This window comes from Schistocerca cancellata, chromosome 8 (genome assembly GCF_023864275.1).
Source record: "Schistocerca cancellata isolate TAMUIC-IGC-003103 chromosome 8, iqSchCanc2.1, whole genome shotgun sequence".
In the NCBI taxonomy this organism is placed as follows: domain Eukaryota; kingdom Metazoa; phylum Arthropoda; class Insecta; order Orthoptera; family Acrididae; genus Schistocerca; species Schistocerca cancellata.
The window spans coordinates 292,725,492-292,740,190 of record NC_064633.1 but is presented as its reverse complement, the minus strand read 5'-3'; the positions used below and the strand labels follow the sequence as shown (position 1 = coordinate 292,740,190).

The 14,699-nt window shown below is 41.4% G+C and overlaps 1 protein-coding gene across 1 annotated transcript in view; it reads right to left on the bottom strand.

The window, feature by feature from the left end:
- The window catches only part of LOC126095530 (uncharacterized), a 391,122-nt gene that overhangs the window by 198,410 nt on the left and 178,013 nt on the right, over positions 1–14,699 (bottom strand). The window contains exon 4 of the mRNA XM_049910312.1: positions 7,289–7,359. The gene's annotated coding sequence lies outside the window, so the exon portion shown is untranslated. The remainder of the gene's footprint in view (positions 1–7,288; positions 7,360–14,699) is intronic.

The following is a 14,699-nucleotide window of genomic DNA, read 5'->3' as shown; positions in this document are numbered from 1 at the left end:
TCTTCTTGGTGTAGCAATTTTAATGGCTAGTAGTGCATTAATACACTCCTGGAAATTGAAATAAGAACACCGTGAATTCATTGTCCCAGGAAGGGGAAACTTTATTGACACATTCCTGGGGTCAGATACATCACATGATCACACTGACAGAACCACAGGCACATAGACACAGGCAACAGAGCATGCACAATGTCGGCATTAGTACAGTGTATATCCACCTTTCGCAGCAATGCAGGCTGCTATTCTCCCATGGAGACGATCGTAGAGATGCTGGATGTAGTCCTGTGGAACGGCTTGCCATGCCATTTCCACCTGGCGCCTCAGTTGGACCAGCGTTCGTGCTGGACGTGCAGACCGCGTGAGACGACGCTTCATCCAGTCCCAAACATGATCAATGGGGGACAGATCCGGAGATCTTGCTGGCCAGGGTAGTTGACTTACACCTTCTAGAGCACGTTGGGTGGCACGGGATACATGCGGACGTGCATTGTCCTGTTGGAACAGCAAGTTCCCTTGCCGGTCTAGGAATGGTAGAACGATGGGTTCGATGACGGTTTGGATGTACCGTGCACTATTCAGTGTCCCCTCGACGATCACCAGTGGTGTACGGCCAGTGTAGGAGATCGCTCCCCACACCATGATGCCGGGTGTTGGCCCTGTGTGCCTCGGTCGTATGCAGTCCTGATTGTGGCGCTCACCTGCACGGCGCCAAACACGCATACGACCATCATTGGCACCAAGGCAGAAGCGACTCTCATCGCTGAAGACGACACGTCTCCATTCGTCCCTCCATTCACGCCTGTCGCGACACCACTGGAGGCGGGCTGCACGATGTTGGGGCGTGAGCGGAAGACGGCCTAACGGTGTGCGGGACCGTAGCCCAGCTTCATGGAGACGGTTGCGAATGGTCCTCGCCGATACCCCAGGAGCAACAGTGTCCCTAATTTGCTGGGAAGTGGCGGTGCGGTCCCCTACGGCACTGCGTAGGATCCTACGGTCTTGGCGTGCATCCGTGCGTCGCTGCGGTCCGGTCCCAGGTCGACGGGCACGTGCACCTTCCGCCGACCACTGGCGACAACATCGATGTGCTGTGGAGACCTCACGCACCACGTGTTGAGCAATTCGGCGGTACGTCCACCCGGCCTCCCGCATGCCCACTATACGCCCTCGCTCAAAGTCCGTCAACTGCACATACGGTTCACGTCCACGCTGTCGCGGCATGCTACCAGTGTTAAAGACTGCGATGGAGCTCCGTATGCCACGGCAAACTGGCTGACACTGACGGCGGCGGTGCACAAATGCTGCGCAGCTAGCGCCATTCGACGGCCAACACCGCGGTTCCTGGTGTGTCCGCTGTGCCGTGCGTGTGATCATTGCTTGTACAGCCCTCTCGCAGTGTCCGGAGCAAGTATGGTGGGTCTGACACACCGGTGTCAATGTGTTCTTTTTTCCATTTCCAGGAGTGTAAGTGACTGCTTTCGGACTATATGCGATGTCAAACTGAGCTCAACGTCGGCTGAGAAATGTAGCGAGTGGCTGACTGAAATGAAATGGTGCTCCGAAATACAATGAACTGAAACACTGCTTTGAAAACAAAAGTCCTTTCTCTGTCCTTCGGATCTTTCCTTTAGCTGAGCTCATGGTCTATATTTATCGAGTGTTTACACTAATGTCAATACACATTTACTAATGTCTCCAGTGGACCAAAAACATTAAAAAAATACATATGCAGTCCTTTCCGACTGGAGGCACAGATCTCTTTTCACCATGGCCTTCTTAGTAAAAAGTGATTATCCCTTTTACACCAGGCCACAATCAATCAATCATTATACGGAGTTCAGGAAAAAAACTGGTAATAAGCTCAAAGTAGCGCAGGTCAACAAAACGCCAAATGACAACAGGTCGTAAATGCAGCGTTGTGGAGGTATGGTCAACAAACGACACAGCCAGGCACCGGAGAGTGCCCTGAAATGTGTTCGCTTTCCCTTACATTCTGCACTTAATACCTATTCTACGAGGTGCATTCAAGTTCTAAGGCCTCCGATTTTTTTTTCTCTGGAATGGAAAGGGATAGAAACATGCGCATTGTTTTAAAATGAGGCCGCGTTCATTGTCAATATGTCCCAGAGATGGCAGCACCGTACGGCAGATGGAATTTTACCGCCAGCGGCGAGAATGAGAACTGTTTTAAATACTTAAAATGGCGACGTTTTCCTTACTTGAACAGCGTGCAATCATTCGTTTTCTGAATTTGCGTGGTGTGAAACCAACTGAAATTCATCGACAGTTGAAGGAGACATGTGGTGATGGAGTTATGGATGTGCATTCGTGGGTGCGACAGTTTAATGAAGGCAGAATATCATGTGACAACAAACCGAAACAACCTCGGGCTCGCACAAGCCGGTCTGACGACATGATCGAGAAAGTGGAGAGAATTGTTTTGGGGGATCGCCGAATGACTGTTGAACAGATCGCCTCCAGAGTTGGCATTTCTGTGGGTACTGTGCACACAATCCTGCATGACGACCTGAAAATGCGAAAAGTGTCATCCAGGTGGGTGCCACGAATGCTGACGGACGACCACATGGTTGCCCGTGTGGCATGTTGGCAAGCAATGTTGACACGCAACGACAGCGTGAATGGGACTTTCTTCTCATCATTTGTGACAATGGATGAGAAGTGGATGCCATTTTTCAATCCAGAAACAAAACGCCAGTCAGCTCAATGGAAGCACACAGATTCACCGCCACCAAAAAAATTTCGGGTAACTGCCAGTGCTGAAAAAATGATGGTGTCCATGTTCTGGGACAGCGAGGGCGTAATCCTTACCCATTGCGTTCCAAAGGGCACTACGGTAACAGGTGCATCCTACGAAAATGTTTTGAAGAACAAATTCCTTCCTGCACTGCAACAAAAACGTCTGGGAAGGGCTGCACGTGTGCTGTTTCACCAAGACAACGCACCCGCACATCGAGCTAACGTTACGCAACAGTTTCTTCGTGATAACAACTTTGAAGTGATTCCTCATGCTCCCTACTCACCTGACCTGGCTCCTAGTGACTTTTGGCTTTTTCCAACAATGAAATACTCTCTTCGTGGCCGCACATTCACCAGCCGTGCTGCTATTGCCTCAGCGATTTTCCAGTGGTCAAAACAGACTCCTAAAGAAGCCTTCGCCGCTGCCATGGAATCATGGCGTCAGCGTTGTGAAAAATGTGTACGTCTGCAGGGCGATTACGTCGAGAAGTAACGCCAGTTTCATCGATTTCGGGTGAGTAGCTAATTAGAAAAAAAATCGGAGGCCTTAGAAATTGAATGCACCTCGTATTAAAGAGCACCATAACGTGTTAAATCTGCTCAAGTCTTTAAAATCATATGGAAGGCTGTGATATGTACTGTGTATAGCTTGACTACTAAATCGACTACGGTAGAAGTATCACCATTGCATTAATTTGTTAAAATAATAAGCTGTAATCTAGAAAATGAGCGTTGCAACATCGTTATCACGATGTAATGTCGTAAGGTGGAAGGTTTTGAATAATTTTTGAGCCGCAAGTGGCGAAGAGTAAACAAGATAATCTTCTTTGCCAAGATCGCCACTTATAAACTTTATTCTCGGTAATCGGTTTCAGTAAACAATGTTACCATCTTCAGATCCGGAAAGCATTTATATAGTATAACTATACACAAAGCAATTGTAATATACAACATCAGGTATAATATAAAAGACATATCAGAAATACACTATACCTCGACGGACGGTTATTGCACATTTCTTAAATAGCGGCAAGAGTACTCTTTCTCATGAATTGGCATGTACTTTACATAACAGACTAGAAGCCTGATGCATCGGTATGTCAAAATTAAAACAAGATGTATCTCTCTTGTGTCACTCACAACAGAGCACACCATTCCAGCCAGGGCACCGCTAGACAGGCAGGCGGTGGCCAGTAAAAGATAGACATTGACGACTGGACCGCTTAACGAGAATAAAGTTTGTTATTACCGATCTTGGCAAAGAAGTTTATCTTCTCTTTTTTTTCAACAGCGAAACGTAAAGACAGCATGGTTTAATTTTTGATAATGTATGGAGAGAGCACAAGAATGAACTCTTACTCTAACAAGCTGATCATTATCTGTAAACTATGACAAATATTAAAGAAGAAAACAAATATCAAATTTTAAAACACTCTTGAATTTCGAGATACGATTTTATACAGCATATGCTCGTAATTTATGCCATCAATGTCGATACAGAGTTGAAATACTTGAAGAAATCAGTGGCTCATCCTGTCGAAAAATTCCTGGTGTGCTGCAAAACGATTGTTGCTGCCTGCCCTTCACAGTTGTCATCGACTGCGGCTAATCGCTCATTCGCTACCGTTTTACGACCGTAGGTGCTCAACGCTGCATTTTCAACCTGAGGGTGCCTGGCATGTTCAATTCGAAGTTCTCCACACTGATATGATCTTGTTATCGCCCTCCTTTTTTCTACATCCTCTTTTCTATGGAACTGCGCCTTGGACCATCAGAAACTACATGTCGACGAAAACATATAAGTTACACATCATTTTGCTGGCGTTATATCGCTGTAGCAGTCCCCATATCTTAGTTCTATTATCTCATTCACTGAATCAACCTAGAACAAAATGTTCGGATGGCCAATCATCATGGAAATATATTAGATCTAATGGCAACAAATAGACCCGACATCTTTGACGGTGGCTATATCGAAATTGCTATCAGTGACTATGAGGCAGTTCTAGCAATAATGATTACCAAAGTGCAAAGGGCAACTAGAACAAGTAGAGAGATTTATACGTTCAGCAAACAGATAAAGGTGCAGTAGTGTCATATCTCGACGAAGGAACTCGAGACTCACAGTCCAGGACAAGAGCATGTAGAGGAAGTATGGCTCAAATTTAAAAGAATAGTAGACCGTGCACTGGATAGATACGTACGCAGTAGAACAGTTCATGACGGCACGGACCCTCCTTGGTACACAGTCACTGTACAGGAACTTCTAAAGAAACAAAACATGTGGCTATAGACGGAGAGATGTTGAAAGAAACGCGTTTAGCTGTCAGAAGACCAATACTTGGAGCGTTCAATAACTGCCGTAGCATAACACTGTCGACAGATCTTTCACTAAATACGAAGAAATTCTGTTCGTATGTAAAGGCTTTTACTGGTACCAAAGTTAGTGTACGGACATCAACGGACTAGACAGGAACGGAAACTGAGTGTAGCAAACAAAAAACACAAATATTGTATTTTCTTACGCTATTCGCCCAAGTTTTTGCGATGACTAGTTTCGGACCATCACATCCGTTTTCAAACCACAGCCTTAGATGTGAGTGCAATCATACCAATGTACATGTGAGTAACCGAATGTTCATTACTCGTTACTAAAACTCATTACATGAATACAAAATGTTAAACTTCATAAGAGTACACAATGCGATTTCTTGCCAATCGAACGCAGCAAACCGTCATCAGTGTTGGAACTTCATAAAAGTATAAATGCTAAACTATGTATTTAAATTTTCCTTTACAAATATATTCCCAGTTAAATTCTCGAACAGCCTAAAAGAAGAGTGAAATAGGTATTACTATCATTGGCATTGAGACACGGCTGAAATCACTGAAATTGAGCATAGCTCCATAGTCCGACGGAATCCCTGTCAGATCAGTACTGAATTTGCGGCTAAGTTAGTCCGTCTTTTAACTATAATCTACAGTAGAAGAAGAAACTGTGCCCAACAGCTGAAAGAAAGCACAGGTCACATCCGTCTGCAAGAATGGTAGCAAAACATTACTGTCCAGTAACCCTGACATCACTTTGTTGTAGAAGCTTGGAATATGTTTTGAGCTCAAACATAATGAAGTATGTTGAACAGAAGGACCTCCTCTATAGTTACCAACATGGATTTCAGAAACATCGATCATAAGAAACTCACTCTCACTTTTCTCACATACTGAAAGCCATAGATCAGGGGATTCAGGTATATGCAGTATTTTTCGATTTGACTCAATACCATATCTACACATAATACCAGAGGTACGATCGTATGGCATATCAAACGAAATGTGTGACTGTACTGAGGATTTTTTGGCAGTGAGGAGGCAGAAATCTTTGTATAAAAATGGGTGATGACAGCATAAACATATCTTACAATTATTTTCGAAGATTCAACTGAAACGATTGCTTCCTACCCAACGGAGACGCTGTCTTCCTCTCCTGCGTGAACAATAAATAGAAAATGCAGATATAGAAAAAAAAAAAAAAAAAAAAAAAAAAGACACGACTAAAGAAAAATTGCTGTGTTCTTGGAAGTATGCGTGCATAAATACTGTAAACATAGTTTTTCATACTTCGTTTGTCTGTTCCACTTTGCATAGCACCTAATGACAGAGACCCGTTACTGTTGTGTGTGAATTCCTAAGTGACCAAACTGCTGAGGTCATCGGTCCCTAGAGTTACACACTACTTAAACTAAGTTAAACTAACTTGTACTAAGAACAACACACACACCCATGCCCGAGGGAGGACTCGAACCTTCGACGATAGGGGCCGCGCAGTCCGTGATGTAGCGCCTCAAACCACGCAGCACTCGTTATTCCATCTCAGTCCATCAAGTGACTTATTTGTTACGTTATGCAACCGTGTGTAAATTCATAATGAAACTCCCATTTGATGGGAACATGTAACTGAATATGATAAACCACCGTACTAATGGTTATGGCCTTTGACTAATTTCAATTTACTCTTAATTTAATCTCCGAAAATTGTTAACTTGTGATTATATCGCGGGAAAGTCTTGAAATTCCTGGAGCCGTTATCTTACCATTATCGGTATCACTAACAAGCAAAAATCGTCGAGATTCTTAACTGTTAATCAAGGAGATTCTTGATCGTTGGGATACATTTCGGTAAAATGGTTTCACATTCACGTTTTATCGGGTAACGTCATTTTTGTTTTGAAAATTGTAATTCAATATAAAGAATACAGCATTTACTAAGGAAATACATTTGCTTTAATTATTCATTCAGAGTCAAGGGTAGTCAAGCTTTTCTGTCGACCGCCTACTTTTGTGTCTCTGTTAGTAGTAAAATTTTCTAACCGCCCACTAGTAACACATTAATGGTAATTTATAAGGTAGGGAAGTAACTTATAAAATTTTGTAAAGCAGAATTACAGCAAGTTAAGGCATATAATGATAATCACCTATCAAATGTATTGAAATTTTTTTAAAAAAGTAATGAAAATAGTTTTAAAACACTTACCTCCCACCGCCCACCTTGAAAGCTGGAACGCCCACTAGTGACCAGTAGGGGCCAGGTTGAGTACCACTGGACTGTAACACAAAGCCGGTGTGGGTGAGTCTTACTATTTGGGTGAGTCTTACTATTTGGGTGAGTCTTACTATGAGATAGTGTATAATGAGGTGAAAGGCAGTTACATCTTTATTAAGAGATTTACTATCATAATTTGCTAAACTCTTATGCAGCGTCAATGAATTTCTGCAGGATGGAAATCGTCAAAATTTAGCGCTACACGTGTTTTCCTCGTTGCGGGTAAGTGTTAAATGTGTAACTATCCATCATAAGCGGTGTGTTTTAATTTGACTTAGGGTGACTATTCGTCCTGATTAATCGAGATTGCCCCAGTTTTGAGCCTCCAAAAGTATGTTCTGACATTTTTGTAAAAAAATCTAGCAATTTATTCCGATTTTCCAAGTATTATTTTCAAACATTTCCAAACCGGTTAAAATTATTCTGACTGTCGATTTTGTAAACTAACGATTTTGGTACGTAGGTACCCCGTAATAGATGAATGGATGAATCACTGTAAGGATGGCGTACTCGACTTTCTTTGCTAGTGTTAGGACGTGGTGGTGGTAAGTTATAACGATTTGTCATAATTTTAATCCCAAAACAGCTTCAGCCATGTTGTTATACACCACTAAAGGTACTGTTCGAATGACTGCAGTGTTCAACAACAACAACAAAATCTAGATTCGTAGAAAATATTTCATGTGGAAAAAAGATGTACGAGGCAACTATCAACGAAGTTATAGCTCCACATTCCTAAAATCATGTAACAGCTGTTGTTAACAGTCTAAGATACTTTTCGATATCTACTGATGCTAGCAACCATGGGCACCAGAAAATTTTACTGTGATAGTTTTGTAATATTCCTCAGGTGAGGGCGGATCGCAGATTAAATTGCCTGGCCTTGATGAATCGCAGAATGAGTGATCTTAATCAATTTTTAATTATCTTTCTCATGTAGTACTGTCTTTGAACATAACCTCAAAGTGTGTTGCATTTGCTGCAAATTATACTAATTGTAATTTTGGAGGGGGGGGGGGGGGAGTTTAATGAAGAAAAAAGTTAATCATGTTTTCATTCTACTGAAAAAACAGTTATTACAGGACTCTAGTATTGTTGGCATAGGTCGTTCAGTACATGTTGCTCGTAACACACTTCAAAATGTATGTGATTGGTTCTGACTGCACTGTTCGAACATTTTCATATATATTTTTTTCTACTCACTGAATTCAGCGAATTTGTTGGTGTCACTGACAGAAATTTACTTCCCTTTTGCCATAGAAGATGGTTTTCATTGTTTCCATCCTTAGAAAGGATTTTAAAAATGTGCCAACCTTCGAAGTCTTACTTTTTGTCACAGTCTTAACACAGTGCCCTGTAGTCTTTTCTAGTTTTTTCGGTCATCCTGTAAATAAAGGTTATTTACTTCTTGTACATTCACAAATTAGTGTATTGCAACATTACATTTCGAGCGCTGAGGAGCAGAATAATTCCATATGTGAAGTATTAGGAAAGTTTTGAAAAGTAAAAATTCAAGGAACAATGAAAATTTTGTACCATTTAGTGCAAAAAAACTGCTAAATGATTGTGATGACCAGTCTGTCATGAAATTTGAGAGAGCAGTATTAACATTTTATTATGCTTCAGAAGACTATTTATCCTTTTGGCCACATGAATATCTGAGTTTCCTATATGCTCATGGATGCTGCTCGTAGAACCTTCGGAATGGTAAGTAGTTGAAAACGTGGCTAAAAGAAAAGGACATTAGTAAATGATAGTCCCTTACTTGATGAATTAGTTCATACTGAGTCTTCAGTAAAACAAGTGGAAACGGGGAGTGAATACTGGCATCAGTTGACAGCACATGAAAAATGGTGTAGATTTTTCAATTCTTGCCAGAGAATCGCTTAACATAGCACAATACTTCTTTCCACTGCTTGTCCACACTGCAAGTTTTCGGCTTGCAATGCTCGCAGTGGACAGACGAGCATACTTACTCTGAGGAGTGTTTGGCGTATTTTCTATCTTGTTTCAACTTCCTTAAATATAACTGTACTGATTTCTGTTCATACCTGTCAGACAAATCTGAGCTGCTGAATGAAATTTCACCTTTAAAGGAATATGATAGCAGAATGGAATCCACCAGGAAATAAATTTCTTGTGTTAATTTTAAAAAATTTTCTGTCGTGATTGTGAATGCATGTCTTCCTCACATTCCCTATTATGAATGTTACATTTCTTAATTAGTCAATTTATGAAAGCTTGACATTTTCTCCTTTACAGTTTTTCCATTGTTTGTTTTGTTATATACATAGCTATTCTGGTTATGCACAGGCACATGCAGAGATTTCCATTCCCTCTGTCTTCTCTACCGTCTTATCAATGTACACTGTTCCTGACATCTCTCCTCGATCTTAACGTCTCTTGTCTGAATAACACAGCAGAAACACCCGTTCCTATCAGAGCACAATCTTTTCTGTCCCGCTTCATCGTTCAGCCACTTTCTCTATGTTCTTATCAGCAGCCGGAAACTGGATCTGGAACAACCACCCATACTATATTACAGAACTGAGTAAAATCTCCAGCTTCAGAAGACTGTCAATGACATATCTTCTAAAGCAATAATAACGACAACCATTGTCCCTGTACGCACTTGTCGCCCTTTCACATTCCAACCATATGTTCCTCATTTCCCATTAGTCTTAGCTGATACAGTGTCCTTAAGTTTCTTTTCCCCCATAACTTGCTGTATCAGAAAGAGTCTGTTTTGTGCACCTATAAATTCTTTTTATATCTTTTACCATCGTTATTATTATTATCATTATTATTACTATTATTAGTATTAGTATTACTATTATCTGTGCAGTATTTATTATTATTAATACTATTATTTTTAATATTATTGCTATTATCACTATAAATGGCAGCAGTAGAAGTCCTGCCAGTATTAACTTTATTAGTTCGTAGTCAGAATTATTTACTCTCTTTGTCACTACAGAAACCCAAATTATTTTAATACTATTTGTCTTGGGTAACTATGATGTCAAAAAGACGCTGTATGTGTTAAACGCTGGTCCGATGTAAGAGAGGGCTTGAGGCCATACACAGATCAGCTTATAGATAATTATAAATCTATACTTGATTACCATTACTCATATTGGTAAAGCCTACATTTCAAGTGGAAGTTGAAATGTTACAATTAAAAGCCATATTTAACGAGACATAAAAAGTTGTCCCACTTTTTGGCCAAGAAAGGGTGTGAAAACCCCACTTTTGTCCAAAAAAATTATGGCCACACTAATTTGGTTGCCTGATTACAACCTGCTGATTATTACAAAACACACACACACGCACACACACACACACACACACACACACACACACACACATGCATGCACGCACGCACTCACATACATAAACGCGCGATTCATTAAGGCGAAGAAAAAATGAGTCGTACTGAAAACCTTCAATATATTGTGAAGAAATCGTAATGCAAATGATTGTCAGAAGTAAATTAAAAGCAAGGGCAATAACAATTAGAGCGTAATGGGAATTCCACTGTTAAATGCGGAGGAGAGACAGACAGGTGGAAAGAATGCATTGAGTGCGTTTATGAGGGAGAGGACTTAAATGATGTCTTGATAAACGAAGAAAAAGGAGTCGATAGGGAAGGGGTAGGAGATCCAGTATTAGAATCAGAATTTAGAAGAGCTTCGGAAGGCTTACAATCAAATAAATCAGAAGGGATACATAATATTCCATCGGAATTTCTAAAATCATTGGTATGTAGAATGTATGAGACTGACAATGTACCATAAGACTTTCGGAAAAACATCATCCATTCAATTCCCAAGAATGCAAGATCCGAAAAGTGTGAAAAGTATCGCACAATCAGCTTAACAGCTCATGCATCCAAGTAGCTCACAAGAATAATACACAGAAGAATGGAAAAGAAAACTGAGGATGAGTTAGATGACGATCAGTTTGGCTTTAGGAAAGGTAAAGGCACCAGAGAGGCATTTTTCCTTCGCGTTTGAGAATGGAAACAGGACTGAAGAAAAATCAAGAAACGTTCATAGGATTCGTCGGCTTGGAAAAAGAGTTCGACAATGTAAAGTAGTGCAAGATGCTCGAAATACTGAAACAAAAAAAAGCAGGGGTGGGCTATATCGAAAGACGGGTAATAACAATATGTACAAGAACCAAGTGGGAACAATAAGAGTGGAAGAGTAAGGACGGATTACACGGATTAAAAAGGGTGTAAGACAGCTATGTATTCTTTGGCCCCTACTGTTCAATCTATACGGCGAAGATGCAATGACAAAATGAAAGTAAATTTCAAGAGTGACATTAAAATTCAAGGTGAAGGGAGATCGATGTTAAGATTCGCTGATGATATTGCTATCTTCAGTAAAGTGAAGAATGATTACAGGATCTATTGAATGGAATTAACTGTCTAATAAATACGGAATATGGATTAAGAGTGATGATGATGAGGTCCCATACTCCGAGGAGCGTAGGGGACGATGCGGGAAACCCGGAACGCCGTACTAGGCAAGGTCATAGCGGAGGTAGTTTGCCATTGCCTTCGTTCGACCGTAATGGGGATAAATGATGATGATAAAAACGACGCAACAACACCCAGTCATCTCGAGGCAGGGAAAATCCCTGACCGCGCCGGGAATCGAAAACGGGACCCCGTGCACGGGAAGCGAGAACGCTACCGCAAGACCACGAGCTGCGGATAACAATTAAGAGTAGATCCAAGAAAGACGAAAGTAATGAGAAGTAGCAGAAAAGAGAACAGCGAGAAACTTATCATCATAATTGGTGATAACAAAGAAGATGAACTTAAGGAATTCTGCTACCTAGGCAGCTGAATAACTCGTGACAAACAGAGCAAGCAGCACATAAAAAACAGACATCCACTAGCAACAACGGCATCCCTGGCCAAAAGAAATCAACTACTATGAAATATATGTCTTAATTTGAGGAAGAAATTTCTGATAACGTACGTTTGGAGCTCAGCATTGTATGGCTCGGCTTTGCTTGGTCCTTCTCGGAAGTACGTTTCAGTTAGCGTTGAGGTGTGGCATTTTTCGGTCGGCACAACTCTCAGAGTTCGGCAGAATCATGGTGTCAGCGCTGTTTAACCTTTGCTATTTGTTCATGGTATGAAGGAGGCTCGCAGGTCCAGTGGATGTTTGTACGAAATGGGACAGTCTAGCCATCTATCGTCACAATCGTTTAAAATGAATGGCAAAGTCAGAAGAGAGGGATGAGAATACTCAATTCGTGTAAGCAACGGGTTCTGCATATTTACTATGAAACGACACTACAATACCATGCAGGAAGAAATTAGAGATTTAGTTGACAATAAAAGAGCAAAAAATTACAATGCTCAACAGATGAGACTCATTGTTTTGTACGTGAAGAAGCACTTTGTGCTAAATTTGCAGGCATGGAGCACGTCAAGAAATTGGTGGTAAGAATACTAAAATTTCTGAAGTCGCACCCGTTGTACGACTCTCAATTGCAACAGTTTTCAGTGGAACTGAAGGAAGAGTATGGAGACTTCATACATTACTACAAACTACGCTGGTTAAATCAAGGCGCATGCCTGGAACGATTTGCCGATTTAAAACTCGCTGTTGTTGAGTTTACGAAGCAAGAAGGAGAGCAGGTACGGAATTTAGAACATTCTGAATGGATTGCAGACTTTCATATTTTAATTTGGACTTGACTGCACACTGCCCGCAGTAAGACATTGTAAGGTAACTTCTTTCTGATTTGATGAGGATGCATCTAAAAAGAAAATTACGTTGCAAAAGGGACACGTTCTGAAGAGTCCAGTTCCCTAACCTCACACGGCGTTAAAGAAAACGCGAGGTTTGAAGAATTCATCCTGGCCTTGAATGAATTACAGGGATAGTTTTATAAAGGTTTTGACGACACTGTGAATCTTGCATCTGTTTTCGAACTGTTTTCGAGACCATTTACCGTTCAGTTGAAAGCGCCTTCGGTATATGCAGAAGTAACTGATTGATCTGTAAGGTAATTCCAGTTTTAATGACAAATCCTTTTACGTTAAAATTGTTTAGAACGCCTACATTGTTTTCCTAACGTAGAGTTTTCAGGTTTCTATTACGAGGTTGCAAAAGTGTGAATACGTGGCACCTTTGAGTGGGAAACTGTAAAATTATCTGCGCTGTACGTATATCGACAGTCTGTACGAGACAAAAATTTACAGTCCGTACGAGACAAAAATTATATCTTCAGCGCGCCAAAAATAATTAAATAATGCCGAGAATTGGTTTTGTTTGTGATCTGTATTGCTGAAAAATGTGAATATAATACAAAGTCCTATGCAGTGCCAATACTCTGCCATTTATAAGCGGCGCGTTCGCAGTTACCCAGCGTAGCCTGGCGATGGGGGAAATGTGCTGCGCCGGCCGGGTGGTGGCCGAGCGGTTCTAGGCGCTACACTCTGGAACCGCGCGACCGCTAAGGTCGCAGGTTCGAATCCAGCCTCGGGCATGGATGTGTGTGATGTCCTTATGTTAGTTAGGTTTAAGTAGTTCTATGTTCTAGGGGACTGATGACCTCCTCAGAAGTTAAGTCCCATAGTGCTCAGAGCCATTTGAACCAAATGTGCCGCGGGCCAGAACGGTTTGGCCGTGGTGTCTGTGCACGAGCCGGAATCGTGGTCGCCTCTGCTGTAGAGGAAGAGGGAAACATCGAGCAAGTAACTGATAACGTAGGTTGCATGTGCTATTCTGAGATGAAGAGGTTGGCACAGGAGAGGAATTCGTAGTGGGCAGTATCAAACGAGGCAGAAAACTTAGGACTTTAAAAAAATTGAGGTAATGGATCCTTCCTTCGCTTCCAGGTAGAATAATTCATATTTATGGGCCAAAAGCAAATAAATGATCTTTGGTTCCACTAATATTTGTTTACTAATAAAATATTGGCTCTAACTAGCGTCCACGAAAACAGTAGCATGCAAAAACATAAATTTTTAAGCTGATGATATTAATAACTGCACTGAATCCATGATTATGACAGCATACAGTAAATGTCATACAAAGACTTCATATTATGTGTTATGTGTCAAATATGATACAACAGATTAGTGTACTGTTGTGTGGCTAAACTATGTATGTAAAAAGGTGTTGAAAGTAGATTTAAATCACATGTGCCGGCCGGAGTGTCCGTGCGGTTCTAGGCGCTACAGCCTGGAACCGAGCAACCGCTACCGTCGCAGGTTCGAATCCTGCCTCGGGCATGGATGTGTGTGATGTCCTTAGATTAGTTAGGTTTAATTAGTTCTAAGTTCTAGGCGTCTGATGACCTCAGAAGTTAA